This window comes from Onychostoma macrolepis, chromosome 08 (assembly GCF_012432095.1).
Source record: "Onychostoma macrolepis isolate SWU-2019 chromosome 08, ASM1243209v1, whole genome shotgun sequence".
Classification (NCBI taxonomy): domain Eukaryota; kingdom Metazoa; phylum Chordata; class Actinopteri; order Cypriniformes; family Cyprinidae; genus Onychostoma; species Onychostoma macrolepis.
Genome location: NC_081162.1, coordinates 7,263,492 through 7,285,254, shown reverse-complemented (window position 1 = coordinate 7,285,254; position 21,763 = coordinate 7,263,492). Strand labels below are relative to the sequence as shown.

The 21,763-nt window shown below is 34.8% G+C and overlaps 1 pseudogene; it reads left to right on the top strand.

The window, feature by feature from the left end:
* The first annotated feature begins 10,718 nt into the window (after positions 1-10,718).
* On the top strand, positions 10,719-18,399 carry LOC131546064 (L-rhamnose-binding lectin CSL3-like; annotated as a pseudogene).
* The last annotated feature ends 3,364 nt before the right edge of the window (positions 18,400-21,763 follow it).

Here is a 21,763-nt window from a genome sequence, read left to right as displayed (position 1 = left end):
GCTCAAGAAATTTTTATTCTTTTTGTTATTATAGCTGGCACACCACAATGACAAAAAGGCTAGATTTGAAATTTAATTGATAATTTAATTATTTAATTGATATAAGAAATATATAAATCAGGACTGCACTAAAATAATAACTATTTTGAAAATGAGAAACACATGTTTCCCATCTTTCTACAACCCCAATTCCAGAAAAGTTGGGCCGTTTTGTGAAATGCCATACAATCAAGAAAATGTTATGTGCTCATTCTCTTTAACCTATATTTAATTGACTGAAGTACACAGAAGAATATTCAATGTTTTTACTGGCCAAATTTTATTTTGTAAATATAAACTAATTTTGATTTTGATGGCTGCAACACACTCCAAAAGAGTTTGGACAGAGGCATGTTTGACATTGTCATCTTTCCCTCTAATTACAATGTTTAATTGTTTGGGAATTGAGGATACTAATTCTTAAAAGTTTTGTGAGCAAAATTTTGCCCAATCTCACTAGATACAAGACTTCAGATGGCCATCAGTCTGTGGTCATCGTTGTCTGATTCTTCTTTTAATGATGGGCCGTACATGTTCAATAGGCGACAGGTCTGCTGGCCAGTCAGTCACATGCACATGTGTCTATGAAACCATGTTGTTGTAGCACATGCAGAATGAGAGCTGGCATTGTCTTGATCTAATAACCATGGACTTCCCATGAAAGACGTGATGGCACTATATATCTCTGTACAATCCCAGTAAATGCCTCCATGTCAATGGCACCTTAACACATAAGCCAGTCACCCATGCTGTTTGCTCTGCTGCACCCCCATACCTTGAGAGATGTGTGCTTTTGCATCTGTCACTGATGAAAATCTGGATGGTAGCTTTGGTCTTTGGGACTGAAAACTCAACATCCATTTTTGCCAAGAAACAAGTTGAGTTGACTCATCTTTAATGAGTCCCTTGCTACTACCTCTGTGGTTCCCACCTCATTTAAGAAATCTGTCATCATCCCTGTGCCTAAGGTCAGTAAACCCTCTTGCCTGAATGACTATCGCCCAGTTGCCCTCACATCAACAGTCATGAAGGTTTTTGAGAGACTTTTAAAGAAACACATATGCTCCTCCATTCCTGCTACTTTGGACCCTCTTCAGTTTGCCTATCGCCCAAACAGGTCTACTGATGATGCCATCTCTCAGGTACTGCACTCGTCCCTCACACATATTGACAGCAAAAATGGCAACTATGTCAGGCTGCTATTCATTGACTATAGCTCAGCTTTCAACACTATAGTCCCCACCAAACTAGCTGTCAAACTCTCAGACCTCGGCCTAAACACTTCACTCTGTGACTGGATTCAAGACTTCCTCACCGGCAGACCACAAGTGGTGAAAGTAGGCCAGTTCACCTCCAACTCCATCACCCTGAATGTAGGAGCCCCGCAGGGCTGTGTCCTGAGTCCCCTGCTCTATTCTCTCTACACACACGACTGTGTGTCCTCTCACAGCTCCACTTCCATTGTTAAATTTGCTGATGATACTGTGGTTCTGGGCCTCATTTCCAACAATGATGAGACCGCATACTTGGGTGAGGTAGAGAGACTTACATCATGGTGCCAGGACAACTGTCTCTCTCTGAATGTGATCAAAACTACTGATTGTAGACTTCAGGAAGAGACAGCAGCGGCCCTACACCCCTCTTATGATCAGTGGGAGCCCTGTGGAGAGGGTGAGCAGCTTCAAGTACCTCGGTGTAAACATCTCCGAGGACCTGACTTGGACTGCACACATTCAAACACAGGTCAAGAAAGCCAGGCAAAGACTGTACCATCTGCGGCAGCTGAGGAAATTCAGGGTCTCACCAGCAATCCTGAAAACTGTCTATTCAGGGGCCATAGAAAGTGTATTGACCCAGTGCATCTCAGTAATGCCACAAATCAAGACTGCAAAGCTCTGCAGAGCATCTCAGGGTCTGCCCTCCCCTCTCTGCAGGACATCTACCCCAAACGCTGCAAAAGCAGAGCTGCAAAAATAATCAAGGACTCAAATCACCCCGGTAACCACCTCTTCATCACACTGCCATCTGGCAAGCGCTTCAGGAGCATGATGGCAAAAACTGAGAGACTAAGGAGGAACTTCTTCCCCCAGGCCATCAGACTCCTAAACTCAGTCTCATAACAACTAGAGGACTCAATTTAATTTAATAAACTGTAAATCCATTCATTATTCTCCATCATCCGCACTGCTGCTATGTGTACTTACCCGGTACAACCTGTTTGCACATTCCTATTGCACATCCCTGTTCATATTCATATTTATTAAATTCACAGTAGACTGTATTGCAAAATTTATTTCATTGCACATTTTACTCCTTATTTTAATTTATTTTATTTTATCTTTTCTTACTTTTTATCTAATTCTTCCTATTTATATAAATACATATATTCTCGTGTTATGTTTCATATTTTTTTTCTGCACTGTCCATTGAGCGGACCTGTCCTGACCTACATTTCACTACTGATTATACCCTGTATGATTGTGTATGTGACAAATAATAAAGAACCTTGAACCTTGAACCTTGAAATGTGGACTAATTTGAGCACAGCACACATTTTCACTGTCTTTTTGACTATCTGAGATGGGCTGGTCCTGAGAATCTGGTGTTATCACTGCATAAAATTGACAGCTTTCTCCTTGAGTAACAGAGATTCAAGTTGCATTTCTTGATGCAGCAGCAGACTGTTAAGTGACAGCAGTTTTCTCAAGTACTCCTGAGCGCTTGTGGCTATATTTAACACTGCAGCATGATGTTTTCTCATGCAATGCCATCTGAGGGCTCAAAGGTAAATTCACACTGAGATTTCTCTGGATTCCCTGAATCTTTTCACAGTATGGTAGTTGGTGAAAGGCCTAAATTCTTTGTGATTTTGCATTGAGAAATGTGATTTTTTTAAATTTGTTTGACACAAAGTGATGAGCCATGACTGAGACTGAGATGATCCTTTTATACCCAAACATGATACCCTGGCCTAGTTCACCTGCTTACTGTGAACTGTTTCAAAATAATTTAATTTGGAAATTCTATAGCCTTTTCATTTTTATTTCGTCTCTGTCCCAACTTAATTGGAGTGTGTTGCAGCCATCAACATTAAAATTTGTTTATATTTATAAAATGCATTTATGTTGGTCAGCAAAAACATTGGAAATATTTTCTTTGTAATTCTGTCAATTAAATAAAAGTTAAAGAGAACTAACAAATCACAGGATCTTGATTTTATTGCATTTTACAAAACATCCCAACTTTTCTGAAATTGGGGTTGTACTTTGAAGTATTTGTAAGCAAACTTTGAAATATTGTCACAGAATTTATGAAATATAGTAAAAGAGGGTTTATATTTCTTCCATTTGCAAGTGTAAATGTGGTTTACCCACCAAAATTACCATGTCTACTATGTCAGAAAAAAAAGGAAATTCAATATATTCTAAAGAAAGGGGGGGGGGATTTTTTTAAAACCAAGGGATAAATATTGTTATTTTTCACTGAAAGCTTATTGAAAACATCAATATTACAGCAGTAAAAGGGTCTTCAAGAGTTCCACGAACAGAAGAACAAACTAAAATCTTGTATTTATTTATTTTTATTTTTTTAATTTTTTTAAATGCCCCTGTGGATATATTCTAAACAGAATATTATTATTATTTTTTTTATCAAGTCTCTTTAAATTTGGGGCAAGGTATATCAGATCTCAACATCATTGAAACTGTAGTAATGAAAATCACCAACATGCTTAAAAACTACACTTATTTTCAAATATTTCACTGTAAAAAAAAGTACTTCACTGTCTTATTTGATCAACTCAATGGATCCTTAAATTAACTTAATTTCTTAAAATTCATAATGACCCCATACTGTAAAAATAACAGTTCTCATTATAAACAAAATAATAATCAACTGTAATGTTCAGTGAAGACAATTAGACTGTTTTTTTTTTTTTAATTTTATGGGGGGTTGAGGGACCTGGATAATGGGTAGGGGGGCGCTGGCCCAAAAAAGGTTGAGAACCACTGCTTTAGGGGCTCAGTAGGTTTGGAAATGCAATGGCTATTTACCTGCCTTCTTAACTGATAGCCAGGTACACAAAAGGTGAAGACCAGAGAGCCGGAGAAAGAATGGTAGTTCTTAAAATAACTGTTTAGTTAAATAGTAAGAAAAAAGAAGAAGAAATGAATGGATATCAGACAATGATATAATCACAAAAATATGTGGTTAGTGTTGCACATGTACCTTCTGTAGCCCCCTAACTTATTAATATCAACGATTATTATAAATGTAACACATGGTACAAAAGTTTCTTGTGTGCATGTAAAAGTCTGTATTTTTTATTTATTTTTTATTTTTTATTTTAGGGACTCTGTAAGTTGTCACTTCGAGAAAATCAATGAAAAAAACCATGAGAAAATAAAAATATTTACAGATGACTGTACTATATACCAAATATAAAGCTGAAAATAATGCTCTTTGAGCCATTTATGTTAAATATAGTCTGAAAATCTACCAAGAGGTTTGGAAATTTGAGTCTGGAAAAGTATGGAATTTTGAAATGGAAAATGTGTAGGAACCCTGGGTAAATGACATGTAACTCATTCAGTGATATATAAGGCCAGAATTTTGAAATACAACCTCAAATGTACCTTTTTTTAATTCTTTAAATGGTAATTTTTTTGCCACCAGATAGGCTCCGCCCACAAAAAACATCAACACTGTTTACAATCACAAAATTGGTCTATAAGTTATGTAAGTAGGTTTCTCCATATGGAAAGAAAAGAGTATGCATATATGTATGATATAACGATCAGTTAGCGACTATTTAATCACGAGAGGGGCTTATTGGGAACTTTTCATTGGTCACTGTTTAAAGTCTGTACGAATCGGAAGTCACTCCTGACTTGAGAATTGTGAGTATTTCCTCCTGAAATTGAATATTGAATAGAGGGCGAGGCATTATTACAGAGCACCTCCTCTCTATCTCTGCTCATTGCAAACTGGAGGGGATTATGGATATTCTGCCCAAACCGTCAAACTGACGTCATCAGAAAAGGAATGCCATTCCAGAACGGAATCAAATGTTGTGCTTTTGATTAAAGATTACAAAGACAATAATTTTTTTTTTTTTCTGTGGATTAACTTGCAAGGAATACGTTTTTCACCTCAAGACTAACAATGTGCGCTAACAAAGTAAACGGTGTCAGTTTTGATTGCGCAAAGCCTGTAAAATGGAGTTCATTGTAAATGTCTTACCAAAGTATTATGTAAGGGTTTACTGCTATTTTGAACCAATCATCTGAACAAAATTCAATCAACGGATGATATTTTTATTTATTCATGTGAATCCAATGTGATTAGACATTCAAAGCTATTATTATTATAATAAAAACTAATGTGTACAAAAGTAAAACATAGACTCAAAAACTTTGAAATTTAGAGCTGAAAAGACAAGATACTAAATGTTGGTTTTAACTCACTACAGTGATCAATTAGTGAATTAAGGTTATAGTCACTTTAGCTTTCAGCACTACAGTGATAAAAGAAAGAATTCTCAAAACCTTTAAAGGAAGCGAATTTATTTATTAAATCACTTGTTTAAATGGTAAAATGGTGGTTAAATGGTAAAATGAAACAGCATACTGTGCAGATTGTATACATTGACAACAAACACAATGACACACAATTTGAAAAAGTTAATAAGTAGGCAGAGGGCTAAAAATACACAATGATTAGTTTTTATTATTTCTAAGCATTTTACTCATGTTAGACAGTGTTGATGTTATAGTTCGATCGCTGGTTTCCACATACCTGACAGTCAGTTTTGAGTTTGAGCTTGAGGTTTGTCTTAGCAGATATGAGAGTTTGCCTGTGTGGCAACAGATTAAAGTGTTTTTCATGGGTTGTGATATGAAGGAAATGTTTAGCTAATTTGTGTATAATCAGGGCATGTTGTTAAAAGTGCAGTTCTGTTTCCACGTCATTTTGTTTGCAGCAAATTTGGTATTTTCTCAGGACATTTCTGTCAGTTTAGAAAATGGAGGAGTCTGCGGTTTAGGATGTTATAAAAATGTCTTTATTCAATTCATGGGCATTCTACAAAGATGTATTCAATGAGGTAATGGCTATATTTGGGGAAAACCAAAGGTGCTTTATCAAATCTGGCCGACAGATCAGACAACAGACTGTATAAATATTGACTTTCCAGAGCTATAACTTACTTTATCAGATCTAGCATGTGACTGTAAGGCATATAGATCATGTTGACTAAACATGCTAAACACATGATCATTCATTCATCACTCATTTCATGTACTTTACTTTAAAAAAAAAAAATTACAACTGTATTTTTCAATTAGATCTAATAAATTTACATATATTTTTATATTATGCAAACTTGCAGTCTTACAGTCAACTCGTAGCACTTTTGTAGCAATTTTACATTTCTGAATTAAATTTTTTGTTATTTTCTTTGAGGCATACAGTAAAAATGTTGGTGTGAAACAACTTTTCTGATATCATAATGAAAAAAAAGCCATATTAAAAGAGTTAAAGTTTTGAATAGAAAGCATTATGAAGTAGTTTCACATAATCTTTTATTATTATTTCCTAGGTTTTTTTGAACACTGTTATATGTAATTAACCTATTTACTTTCAGATGGGTTTAGTGAAGCATTAGGGGGAAACAAAGGGTGCTTTATAAAGCCTGTTTCACAATAATAAGACTTTATAAATATTGACCAACTTCAATATCTGTCAGATCTAGCATGTGACTGTAAGGCTTACAGATCATCCTGGCTAAACATGCAAAACAGATACACTGTAAATATGTGAAAAATATTTCTTGTGTCCACAGAAATAAAAAAACACCATCAGAGTAAAACACATGACAATAAATAAATTCTGTAAATATGACATAAACAACATGAAATTAATATAAAACATTCCACTATGGATCTGATTATTAAAAAAAGAAGATGTTAAATAAAATACAGGCAAATGATAAATTACTGCTCTATAAATTATTATAGATGAATACCTAATAAATGTGGTGAATTATTATTAACATTAGGTTAGTTCAGTTTTTAAAATGTCATGTGGCACAACTTCTCAAAAACATCATATTTAGGGGTTCAAGCACGTAGTGCATTGAAACCCTATTGTAATTGTAAGGATTTTTTTTATTATTATTTTTCTCCGGTAAAACTGATCATGCAGCCCAAACCGTAAGGCGTAGAGAGCTGAAACTTGGTCAGATCGTAGTAGTTTTGCTCGCTACTCAGATACAAAGCCTCGCCCCAATCGGCCTAACATTGGCGCTACAGTACAAAAAACTACAAGTTTTACACATTTTTGGTCGTAGCTCTTACACCTTTTGTCGTTTTTTTTACCATAAAATTGAGTTATATCTGAGACCTACTGTTGCAAACTAGTCCTAGGTTTTTCACCTGATCGGAACCAAACCACTGCAGAAATATTTTCTGGACACTGAATATCAATAATTATCCAAAAAAAGTTTAAATTTTGATTTTCGCTTTGATTTTTGGTATGCAGGGTCTTTATCCAATGTGCCATAAGTATCTATGAGGACATTGGCGTATCTCAAAAAGCATGGCCGCCATCGGCCAATGAAGTTTGAGCACCTATTAGACAAGGTTAACAGAGGTCGATCGAAATGAAACTCGGTGAGCATGTTCGACTCATGGCCCTAAAGGTTTGTAAGAATTTTGAAAGAAATCGGCCACTAGTTGGCGCTAACGAGTTTTTTGGCTCTGTAATCACATGGTGTTTTACATATCCACACAATATGCATATCATTTGATAGATCTCCTCATGTTGAGCAACTTTGCCTCAAGAACCATTGCTGTCAATCAAATCGTTCATTAATTATTCACAAATATGTTAAAAACCCACTTTTGTGAACTAGTCTCTGGTTTTTCGCTCAATCTCGATCAAACCACTGCAGTAATAATCTCTGGACTCTCTAGATCAATAATTATCGAAAACATTTAGAATTTTGTCCTTTGGTTAGCTATAATTGGCTCATTTAAAAAAAAGGGGCGTGGCCACATATACCCAAATGTTTTCTGGACATTGAAAATCAATAATTATCAAAAAAAAGTGTCAATTTCAACTCACTTTCACAATGGGGCACCAAAACGTTTAAAAGTCGTGGGCCAATTTTACGAAACAGGCTATAACTCGTGAACGAAATGACATATCTTCACCGAACTCGGTACACATATGTATGAGCACAAACTTTGGTCAAATTTTTTTTTTTAATGCGCTGATCTGCCACTTGGTGGCGCTATAAGATCGAAAAAACTATAACTGGGTAACCGTTAGTCTGATCGACTTGAAATTTGTTATGAAGTGTCTTTGTCCGAAGCAGCTCAAATATCTATGAAGACATTCGCGTATCTAAAAAAACATGGCCGCCATCTGCCAATGAAATTTGAGCACCTATTTGACAAGGCTAACGGAGGTCGATCGGAACAAAACTCGGTGAGCATGTTCGACTCATGGCCCTAAAGGTCTGTAAGAATTTTGAAAGAAATAACGGAGTCATTTAGAAAAGGGCCAGATGTACCCAAAAGCAAAAACTCAAAACTGTACGAAACTTGGTAAAAACATGTGATACATGACTCTTAACAAGTATGCAAAGTGTCATGGAGATCGGACCATAGGTGGCACTATAACAGTGAAAAAGGCCTCTGAAACACAGTATTTCTTTAGTAAATGACCTCAAATTGCAATAAAATGTTCATAATATTCACTTATACACTATATCTTCATATTATACAATAGATCCTCTCATTCTGATCAACTTTGCTTCTAGGATCACTGCTGTCAGTCAAACTGTTCTTTAAGTATTTGAGATGATTTAAAAAACCTACTTCGGTGAACTAGCCCTCAGTTTTCAACTCAAAATCAATCAAATCAATGCATTACTATTATCAAAAAAAATGTTGAACATTTGCATTTGGACAACTATAAACCGGTCATTTTATAATATGTTCTTTACACAGTATACCCAAAGGCCTATGAATCCTAAAAGAAAGCCCACAAGTTCTCAAAACTGTGTAAAATGATGCATAATTTAATTCTAAACAAGCATGCAAAATTTGAAGAGATATTGGGCAAAAAATAACACTATAATAGTTATAAAGGTTAAAAACACTGTTGTATGAGAAATTGCAATTTATAACCACTAGATGGCAGCGGAAGACCACTAATGGGCTCTTAAACAGTACTGTTCATAGGTTTGATGGATTCATGCTTAGACATTATAAAATCACTGTTATAACATTTGAAATCCCATTTAGTCAAAGTTTTGCCATTTTGTTCATACAGACATATCAGTTTTTACAATTATGCCAGATTATTATAACAGTAAAACCTGAAAATGACATATAAACTCTTAAAAAGAGAAGACTTGCAATAAGTATTGTCACTTATCATTTATTTGAAATATATATCTCTGCAACAAAATGTGTGTGCATGTATGTCTGTGTATGTGTGTGTCTCCGTGTGTGTGAAAGCATGCTTATTGAGTATTAATATAATAGTTTAACCATTTCATTTTTGTGTATATGTGTCTGTGAGCCTATTCTCCGTTTCGGATGTCTTTTACTGTCAGCCATACGTCTAGGTTGGTAATAATATATGTATTTCTTATCTCACACACTCCACTCAGTTCATGGAGCTCTCTTCTAATGAGCCGATGATCTAAGTCAGATGTGGTCAATAAGGCAGCACAGAGCAGAAGGTATCTAATAATGGAGTTGAGAATCACTATTTTATATCTGCAACAAAGTGTGTGTGTGTGTGTGTGTGTGTGTGTGTGTCTCCGTCTCCGTGTGTTAACATGCTTGCCATGTATTAAGTATTATTAAACCTTTAATTTCTGTGTATGTGTTTGTTTGTATGCTTACTGTTTATTAAGTATTTTTAAACCTTTCATTTCTCTCTCTCTGTGTGTGTATGTGACAGAGAGAGAGAGACAGTTTTAATGAATTCTCCACTGTGAATGTGTTCTATTGTCAGCCCTGCATTTCACGTTGGCCTAGACCTTAACAGCATAAAAGTCATAAAAGCATTAAAGTGCTTCATGGAGCTCTCTTCTAACAAGCTGGTGATCTAAATCAGATGCGGTCAATAAGCAAGGCAGCGCACAGCAGAAGGTCTCCAGTAATGGAGTTGAGAATCACTATTTTATATCTACAACAATGTGTGTCTGTGTCTGTCTGTCTGTCTGTTTGTTTGTTTGTTTGTGTGTGTGTGTGTTAGCATGCTTACTGTGTATCAGTGTTATTAAACCTTTCATTTCTGTCTATGTGTATATGTGACAGAGAGAGAGAGAGAAGGATGTCATTTCAACGATCAGCACTTGAAAATGCTTTTTTTATTTTCTTTCCCATCTCACTCAGTGAGATGTTGTTAACATATGAATAGCAAGCATGCAAAGTTTCATGGAGATTGGACCATAGGTGGCGTTATAACAGTCATAAATGTTTAAAATCATCATATTTCTTTGGTAAATTACCTGCATTTGTCCAAAATGCTATTTTTAATCATTGATTTAGGTGGTTACAGCCATGTAAACACAAAATCTTTTTTTCTTAAATGCTTGAACCCTGGTAATCGCTGCTTGCAGCTATATTTATTATTTATTATAATTAATTTTATGAGTATTTTCCAATGTAGTATCTGGAGTTTATTGTTCTCTCCCCTATAGTTTGTTAATCTCACCTTGTTACAAATGACAAATAATACACTGAAGCTGCACTCTTTCATTTTTCAGAGACTGTAGTTACATGTGATGGCTTTGTCCAGCGTCTCAGTTGTGGTAAGATGTGTCACAATCAGTTAGTTATTTACTATACTATTGTTATTTTTGTTGTTTTAACAGTAATCCGTTATGTAATGATGTTCTTTTGTTCAGATACTGGTGTGATCAGTGTACAATCAGCGACTTATGGCCGCACAAGCAGCCAAATTTGCAGCGTTGGACGACCACAATCTGAAATATCTAATACTCAGTGTTCAATAGATGTGCCTGCAGTCTCTAAACGGTAAGGATTTTTTTCAGTGTCTTTATGCTTGTGACTCCAGACAGAATAATTACGGGTGGAATTATGACTCTGTTGCTTACTCTGTGGCTAGCTTACTTACTAGTATATATTTCATTATATTAGTTTTGTCTTTATCCTTAAACAGGTGTGATGGATTGAGAGAGTGTGAGTTAAAACACTCATGGACTTGCACCAAGAGATCCATGTTTTGGCACCTACAAGTACTACACTACCAACTACATTTGCATCCCAGCAGGTTTGGGCTTTTTCTCTCTCTTCCTCCAATTCCTGTTCTTTATCATTTCCTTCTCTGTGTAACTGTCTTCTGTCCTTCTTTCAGAAACAAGAGTGGCTTGTCATTATGGATACAGTTATTTGAAATGTGGTGAGTGATTTTTCCACATCTCGCACTATGTTTCAAGACATTGAGTCACATGGATTACTTTAAGTAATGCTATTTTAATCTCCCTGTAGAAAATGGTAGGATTCAGATAAATACTGCAAACTATGGACGTACAGATAAAACCACCTGCTCTGAGGGACGTCCATCCGAACAGCTCCAAAACACCAACTGCTATTCACCCAATGCACTGGCTCCTGTGTCCAAAAGGTAGATAGATAGATAGATAGATAGATAAATTGTTACTGGGATGTTAGTTTAACATTTTAAAATGTTACTACTTATTACATGTTTAAAGAGCATAGTAACATTCCTATGATACAATTAAAAAAGTTATCTTAATGTTTTCTTTAATGTTTGCATAACAAAGAAAACAATGTTCTTAAAACAATTAAAAACATTTAGAGAGCATTCAGAAATAATGCTCAATGGTAACGTTAGCAAAATGTTCTCAGAGCATATTTTTGTTAGCTGGGACGAAGATACAAAAACTAATGTAAGCCTTCCTTTTTTACATGTAAAGATGCAATGGCCTGGAAAGTTGTGAGGTGTTTGCGACACATACAGTCTTTACTGATCCCTGCTTTGGCACATACAAGTACCTCGCAATCTCTTATTTTTGCCTCCCACCTGGAGTTCGTGAGTATTTATTATTATTATTATTAAGAATAAGAGACTTAATAAGAGACTTATAAGAGCCTTATTTGTTGTTATAAGAGCCTTATTTGCACTTTAGTCAAAGTTCAAATTAAATGTTATTTGCCAAAAGAGTGCACTTCAGCGTATTTTTAAGGGTACTTATTATGGATACAATATACTTTAAAGGGCACCTATTATGCAAAATTCACTTTTACATGTTGTTGTGGGGCCACAGACAGGGGCCACTTGTGCTTTTAGGGGGCACAATTTTAAAATTCATCTTAACCTACTAGTATTATTCATTCAGTCATTTTTCACCATGTCATGTATCACTGCAATCTCTAGAAGCAATCTATAAAAATTTCAACTAAAATGAATGTTTCATCATGTTTCATTTATTTGACAAATAATTTAGTATCTTAGTGTCAGGGGCATCATGCACTCATTATTTTTGAGGGGGCTCTCATGCTTGTCATGTGACACACAGCAGCCACAATACCACTGTATAACTGGCTTATGTCCCTACTGAGAAAAAATAAAATAAAACCATCACCATAAAACCATCAGAATATTATAATGGTTTTCACTAAAAATATCATTACAAAAATAACAAACCATCAACTTTTAACCATTAAAAAATGGTTTTCTGTAGTGTGTTTTGAGACATATTCCATTAGGATTTATTGGTTTTAACAAGCCACCAGTAGAAGACAACCAATTACCAGTAGAGACCAACAGGGTCCATTACAGTTTCCAATAAAACCAATACAAGTCCCATTATAACCAGTAAAACCATTACTAATTTTGTAATGGTGTCTATTGTTTTTTTTTTTTCAGCAGGGGTTTTATTAATTTTTTTATTCGATATATCCCCAAAATATATTATGAAATATCTCGATTCTCAAATATGTGTAAGTAAATGCATTTTGCACTTTTATAGATTATCTACCGTATGTTAGTTGATCTACAATGGGCGATGGGCAAAGTATATAGCCTAATAATTTGTTACATTTATATAGCGATTTTCTGGGTACTCAAAGTGCTTTACATAGAAAGGGGGAATCTCCTCAACCACCACCAATGTGCAGCATCCACCTGGATGATGCGACGGCAGCCATATTGTGCCAGAACGCCCACCACACACCAGCTAATTGGTGGAGAGGAGACAGAGTGATGAAGCCAATCAGTGTATGGGGATGATTAGGAGGCCATGATGGTCAAAGGCCAATGGGGAAATTTGGCCAGGATGCTGGGGTTACACCCCTACTCTTTTTCGAAGGACATCCTGGGATTTTTAATGACCACAGAGAGTCAGGACCTCGGTTTAATGTCTCATCCGAAGGACGGTGCTTTTTACAGTATAGTGTCCCCGTGTAATACTGTAATCTATTGAATACACATAAAAGCCCGTCTTTTTACTTAAGTACCAGATATGGGTGTCATACCATAAAATACTTTTAATACAACTGAATGTGAATTTAATAAAAACATTGTAAGTTACTAATTAGCATAAAACGTTCATTGTACAAAATAGAGCAAAGAACGTTTACATTATCAGAGAACATTTTCACTTCAGTCCAGCGAGTTCAAGCACTCTCAAAAACTGCCATAATAATCTCTAGAGCTGTTTACACTGTGAAATTAATATCTTACTTACATTCGTACATCTTCACTTTGTTGTTTCTGATGAGAGAATTAGTCAGACAATTCAGTCAGCGAGCACGCGCGGTGATGTGTTTCAGCAATGACTCATCTGAACGCCTCTGATTGGTCCTTGCATTCATAAGCTCAACAGAATCATATGTGATTGGTTATAATGTGCAGCACTTTAAAAACGCGTCTGTCTCTGGCTCTGTGCCAGCCAGCGAACGCAGATTTGAATTTAGCAGCTGGTAATGTTTTTCTTTTTTATATATAGTTTACAAGACAAACTGTGCATTTCACCCCAAATTGTTTGCTTTGATATGATTCCGAATTCAGGGGGGCCAAAGGGGGGGCCAAACTTGTTGACAGGGGGGCAGCCTCTTTGTTTGGATTGTGTTGTGTTTAAAATGCAGTGGTTGCTTCTAATTTTAAATTGAAAAAGAGCACAGACAAAGCCTTAGTTTGTTTATATGAGATTTCTTTTATTTGTGTTATTTATTTCATTGATTGGGGTTTGTTTAAAATTTCAATTTAGTTTTGTTGTTTGACACATTTAAATTTTACAAAGAAATGTGCAGCATTTTGTCTGATAATAAATTGACACCTTTTCATTTCTAATTTGTCTTAAATTTTGTTAAAGTTTTAAATCATATGAAATGAGTATTTCAAAACGGATTTAGCCTCAATTACTAGCTGAAAGAACTGTTGTTAATAAATAGAACAAAGACTTGAGATGTGACTTGGACTTGGACCTCAGAGACTTGTGAACATGTCTGCACGCAGAGCAACATGATAATTAACAGAAAAAAAGAAAAAAAAAAAAGATGAGAACGCGCCTTTCTGTAAACAATAGGAAACTTGGCCTAGCATCTTGTGATCACTCTGCCTGGCTTTCAAACAAATATGCATAGGCTAAATAACATCATACACACGCTTATAATTCTTCATAAATAAAGAAAAGAACATATTCAAATATGAGCCTTTACTGTTAAATGCGATTGCCTTTATTATTGAATTTCATTAGTCCCAGTTATGAATTATGCGCAAAATGTGAGCAAGACACGACAAGTTACAATATCATGATTATGGTTAAATAAGAAAAAAGACATATAACCAAATTAGGCTACATTTATTTTCATATTAAATATCTCAACACACCATTAGATATGACATTAATCGCAACTTGTGTAGATTTATTTAGTAAAAAGGCTTGACTGCTTCCTTTGGTGTATATCTGTATACTTTTACCATCTAATCAATCTCAGAATGCGTTAATTGTGTCGCTAATCATTTGCCTCACTAAGGTTAAATTATGCCTAAGTCTTTCTTTGGCCCAGATGACCCCCAGAGATATATCCCCAGATATATCAACCAAAAATAACAAAATAACTAAAATATAATAAAATACCTAACTACATAATACTACTATTGTTAGAAATTGCAACAAAATTAAAATAGAAATATAAACTTTTGAACTGCGGGTTTCGTCTGGTCAGAGGAGAACTGGCCCCCCGACTGAGCCTGGTTTCTCCCAAGGTTTTTTTTTCTCCATTCTGTCACAGAGGGAGTTTTGGTTCCTTGCCGCTGTCGCCTCTGGCTTGCTCAGTTGGGGACACTTAATTTCTAGCGATTATCGCCGATTTGATTGCACAGATACTATTTAAACTAAACTGAGATAGACAATGACATCTCTGAATTCAATAATGAAATGCCTTTAACTGAAAATTGAAAATTGAGTGTTTAATCTTATCATTATACATTACTGACACTCTATCCTCCAATTTGATACTGTTAAGTGCTTTGACACAATCTGTATTGTAAAAGCGCTATATAAATAAAGGTGACTTGACTTGACTCTGGAAGTGATCTGTTGATTCTGCTAAACTTTAATTAAAACTGAAACTAAACTATATAAAAACTAAATAAAACTGTGTTCACAAAATAAAAATTAAACTAAAACTAACAAAAATATTAATGAAGCTAATAAAAACTAAACTTGAACATTTGAAAACGATATTAAAATAAAACGAATTAAAAAATTCAAAACTATAATAACCTTGGTGTGCGCTCAGAAAAACATATATCTGAAGTTTAAACTAATTTGGCTTTAAAACGCATGATTTCAGTGTAATGTTTTTTCAGAAACAGATGGGTTTTTTTAGCAGTTACAAGCTGTAAAGGCAGCCCTATTTTGGAAAAGGGGGCGGGGAGCAGCAGCTCATTTGCATTTAAAGAAAAACATGTACTGCTTCCACTCACAATAGGCATTTTCAAAATGATATAATTAATGATCTGTGGGGTATTTTGAGCTGAAACTTCACAGACACATTCTGGGGACACCTGAGACTTATATTACATCTTGTAAAAAGGGGCATAATAGGTGCTCTTTAACAGAATATACTATGAACGCAGTGTGATGTTTTTTTTACATTTAATTGCACGCTAATTACAATTAAATGAAAATGTATTATAGTCTAGATTTATATTAGATTCAATTAGCTGGACTTATGAGCGTTGTTTTTTATGACCCACTTAACCCCTGTGTGTCAATTAAAAAAAAAAGTTACACATAGGTCCATAGTGGACAAAAATTTCCATGATTTATGTACAATATTTTATATAAAATATATATTTTGTGAAACGTGTTGAACTCTAAACCTGCTATAAAATCAAAGCCATGAATCTAAACAATTTGTGTTCCAAATTTGAGGTTGATATCTTAAAAAATGGGCTTTCAGTAAGATTTGTTTGGGCGCAGTACCAAATTTTCCCCATTAGATACCAGCAAAACTGGATTGGATTTGGGATTTGCAGTAGAGTTTTTCCTCTCTCAAATATTACAGGAACACACACGTATACACACACACATTTTTTTTATGACACACATACAAACCACACTCCGACATACATTCCAACACACCCACACAATTATAGCTGCATTATTCATCCAATTGGCTCTATAATATGCAGAAGCAGAAAACAGGAATAAAGCGAGTATTTGTTTTATAGACCAAAACTGAAAAATGGCACCATCTGGTAAAAAATAGTAAAAAATAAAATTTTAAAGCCTTGCCAACAGAATGAAAGCCTGTTAACAAAAATTGCTTCATTTTACAGTTAAATGGCACTGTGATTAAAAATAGCAGTTTTAATGGGTTTCAAAGGGGACATTCTTGTCCTTTAAGGTCCTGAGAGGAACTATTTTTTTTTGTACCTAGTGCAAAATAGATTTATTAAAGGAAATGGGGGAGAAATATTAAAATTCCAGTAAAAATACACACATGTGCCAAAATTTATGCAGCTGTCAATAACACAGGCAAAATGATAAAAATAATAAAAAAAAACTGAAAAGGACAAAAATGTCCAAAAGGTTGCACAAGGGTTAAGTACATCATTATTGAATAATTGCTTCTGATATCTTTGAAATATGATTAAAGGGAAATTATATCAAATGTACTTTAAAGTAAAACATCTAATTTGACATTACACTTTTTAAATGTGTAGGCTACTTGTGTTAAGAAACAGCCACAAGACCATTAAATGCTCTTTTATTTCATTAATATTATATTTTCTGCAAATACTGTTTTTTTTTTTTTAAATACACTTAAGTTTTGATGTACATTACAAGTGCACATTCATTACTAACTTCAGCTTTTTCACAAGGCACATAAATAAACCAGTCTCCATTTACTCATGTGCTTTTAAAAGTCATGATCACAGTACACACAGCACAAACTTACTCAGCCTGTTTTACATTTATTTTATATTTACATTTTTTTATTGCTTTACAACACCTCTCTGTTTACTGTAGGTTCAAGTTTGGTCTGTGAACATGAGACAAGTGCCCTGACCTGTGGTGTGTATTCTGATCTTACTTAAGTGTTCCTTATTTTTAATGCTTCATTTAATAATGCATATTAGAGTTTATGACAGAATGGTAAAATGTTTTCAGATGTTGGGACTTTCATACGCATTCACAGTGCTAACTACGGCCGAACTGACAGCAGCACATGCTCTACTGGACGACCTGCTTCTCAGCTTGCCAAAACTGACTGCTATGCCTTAAATTCACACACAGTAGTTGCTAGTGGGTCAGTTCACATGCTCAATGTACAAATTTTCACATGTAATTTAGCTGAAGAACAACAACAACACAAACCAGCTAAAACTAGTTTAGTCTAAGTATTTGCTCCCAGCAGGGTAATAAAATGACTTTAATAATAATAATAAAATCAATTTTTAATGAAGTTTTTTTGTTTCATTAATTCATATTTTATTATGTTGTAGATGTGAAGGGAAAAACAGCTGCTCCATATTAGCCTCCAACAGTGTCTTCTCAGATCCATGTGTCGGCACATTCAAGTACCTGTACATCTCATACTCCTGCGTGTCAAAGTGTAAGTGTTACTGTACAGAGCAATAATACTGCATACATGTGCTAGTTTTCTAATGTGTTGATTAGTTTTGGTTAGGTTTTACTCATGATTACTATTGATGTTTGTGTTTGCAGAGAACGACAACTGATCTTGTGGATTTATTAGCATCTCTTCTATTTTAAATGCCATGAAACTAAATCTGTTTCTTAATTGTTAACACATCTAAAATCATATATTTGCCATCTTTCCTCTTGCAAAGATATGGCTAAAAAGGGTGATGGTATAATGATCCGAATTCAGTCTTTGTGTGCAGATGAAATCAGTGTCTTTGATTCTTATATGATAAATGTTTCTATAGACCTTGCTTGGGATTTTCCATACAATAAAATGCTTTGGAATGAGGTGCGTGTAAGTCTTGTTCTTAAAGCATGTTGATTGTAATTACCAGCTTTACCTTATCATAATTCACCAAGTGTTAGGATAAAGAATTTGGAAATGGTACACATTGTTCATTTACATATATTAACAACATTGTAATGCTGGTTATCCTTATCCTTTAACATATAAGTGCAAATAATTTCCCAAACCAACTTATCTTTCACTGATTCGGAAACATGATATGCTAAGGAAGCCTTATGATGCAACCTTGCAAAACTTTTTATACAGCATTTGCCAACTGTAATTCCCTTTATTCTAACCTACACTAAAATTCAGAAGTCTGGAGTTAATCAACTTAAATCAATTGTTTTGTATGTACCGCACTGGCTGATAACCGATAGTTTTTAAAATGGAAGTGGATTGAAAACAACAAAGTAAAATAGTGCTAAATGTTATTACAAAAATAAAAAACTACTGAAACCATGAAAATATATTTTATTAATTTTAATTAAATTTAATTATTTTTTTAATTAAATAAAAATATAAGCAGTCAAATATATTAAATATACCTTGATCAGTTACACTAGTTCATAGTGCATTAACTAATCTTGACAGATAGGCTACAACTTAAAAATGTAAAATTTATTAAATGTTCAAATTTACTATCTAACGAATAATGAATAATACGTCTACGGCATTTATTAACCTCAGTTAATGTTACAAAAATGTTACAATTTCATATAAATCCAAACAGTCATGCTTAAAGATGGTCGTCTTTAAATATCCACAAATGCCATACCACTGAAATTAGATGTATATTGTATATACTCTTCTGCTTTATTCGCTTCTATTTCAGAACACTTGATCATTATCTAATAAAAATAACACAATACAATGACAATAATAGCTGAAATTTCTGATTTGTTTATGTTTCTGTCTGCAGCAAGATATCAGTTTGCTTTCTCACGTCACTAGCTATAAATATGCAACTTCACAGGCCAAAGAATGCATAAAAGCAACCAGCTGGACATAAATTAATGCAAATATATGGGTCAGACTTGTGTGTATTAAATTGCATTTCATGCCGGGTTTTTTTCATCTTACATCTTTAACCCTTTAAACCCAACAGCAAAATCCTCAGTTTTGAATGAACACTTGTGTCCACAAAACAGAGTGTAAAGCCAGAGACACGCTGCATGATTTTAGCAATCCTATAAGATCATTGCATGTCACACTGTGTGGCATGGATCTAATAAACTTGGCTACGACATGTGTGTTGACTCTACGATGATGACACCTATTGGCTCGTATGCCACGACGCACATTACTATAGAAGAATAAAACATGCATGCAATAGCGGTAAACAAAAAGAGAATGATAATTCACACTTTAGCAGTTGTAGTTTTTATGTGTGCTTAAAAAAGTGGAAGCGGCGAAAAAGGAAGGCGTAAGAGCTTGAGGTAAGCAGTTTTAAGTTCTAGTGCCATGTCGCGTTGATTTCATGTCACATTTTTATTGGCTGGTCAGTAAACGTGGGTCGTAGCAGCAAACACACTGTGCTATGATTAGGGTGAATTTCTGAAACAGTCAGAAAATGATCATAGGCTATCTTTTACAAGATCATTCTCTCTGTCAGGTGGACTATATTAGTAAACTCATGTAGAGAATAGTGAATGAGGGTGTAGGGTGTGATTTGAAAAACAGCCTTTGAGTGTCGACTCTGAGTGCTGTTAATTCACAGCATTGCAGAAGGCTACTTTCTCGAAAACAACAAAGATTACCCAGAATGCATTCTTTTCTACGGGTTTAGAGGTGGACAGTAATGAAGTATTTTTACTCTGCTTTAAAAGTACTTTTCAAGTGTCTGTACTTTATCAGAGTGTTTTTCTTTAGAAAACTTTACTTCACAACATTCCAAAGCATAATATTGTACTTTGTACGGCACTACGTTTCATATTAAATATAATTTAATACTTAATTACATAAGAAATCTAGTAAAAGTTTTCCAAAGAAAAACACTCTGTTAAAGTACAGATACTTTTTAAATTTACTTGAGTAAAGTAAAAATACTTCTCTACTCTCCACCTCTGTATGCGATTTTACGGTTTTAATGAAAAAACGGTATGTTACTGTCAGAATATGGCCGTTTTTTTACAGCAATTTTTTTACAGTGTTCCCCCTACATAATATCCATTATGAAAGAACCATTTCCTGCCTGAATAACACCTTATACAGTGTGAACCCGGCGCTTGCCTGCACACTACTATGAAAGCTATCATCACACAGGCAGCAGCCTGTCCCAATTAGTCTGATTATCATCCATAAACAATGAAAGCATTGATAATAGAGTCTGATTAAACCTATTAGCCTGTGAGACAGAGGATGATAAGAAGTACAAGACTTAAACAAGCTAGACTCAAACGCACACCCACTTCTCCACCAGCACTCTGGACTGGACTGAACCTCTTGATTAGGAAATACTTCAGTCCATTTTGAAAAACAGTCACCAATAACTAAAATACACCTATTTTTACTGGGGTTTGTTTGTTTATTTTCTTCTTAACACCATTCCAGCATCTATGGCTAGCGAGAACCAGTTAATCCATACACAAGTCTGCTTTACACACGAGTTTGGGGAGTACAATTTTATAATCTTCAGTTCACCTATCCTGCATGTCTTTGGGCTGTGGGAGGAAACCAGAGTACCTGGCGTAAACCCACAAAGACACAGGGAGAACATGCACATCCACACAGAAAGGCCTCACATCCCTGCTGGGGCTCAAACCTGGGACCTTCTTGCTGTGAGACAACAGCGCTAACCACCAAGCCACTGTGCCACCCTGTTTTGTTTTATTTTGTTTTGTTTTGTTTTATTTTGATATATTGAAAAACATTCAATATATCTAAAACGCACAGGCGGGTTCACTCTCCCTCAAATCTGTAATGGGATTAAAATAAGTGGAAGGTCAATAATTAGGTCTAAAATAAGTGAAAGATAAATGGTTACACAGATCAGTTCCTATTGAAACTCAAGGTATACCTCAGACTTTCTTTTTAACATTCATATTGTCATATGTAAGTTACTTTCTCAACATGAAATTAAAAAAAAAAGTATATATGTGCAATATAACACAAAGTTTATTCCAGATAGCATGATGCAGATGTAAGCCTGAAGTGACCCACATGTAAAATAGCAAAAATGGCCCAAATGTATCAAGTCACATGTG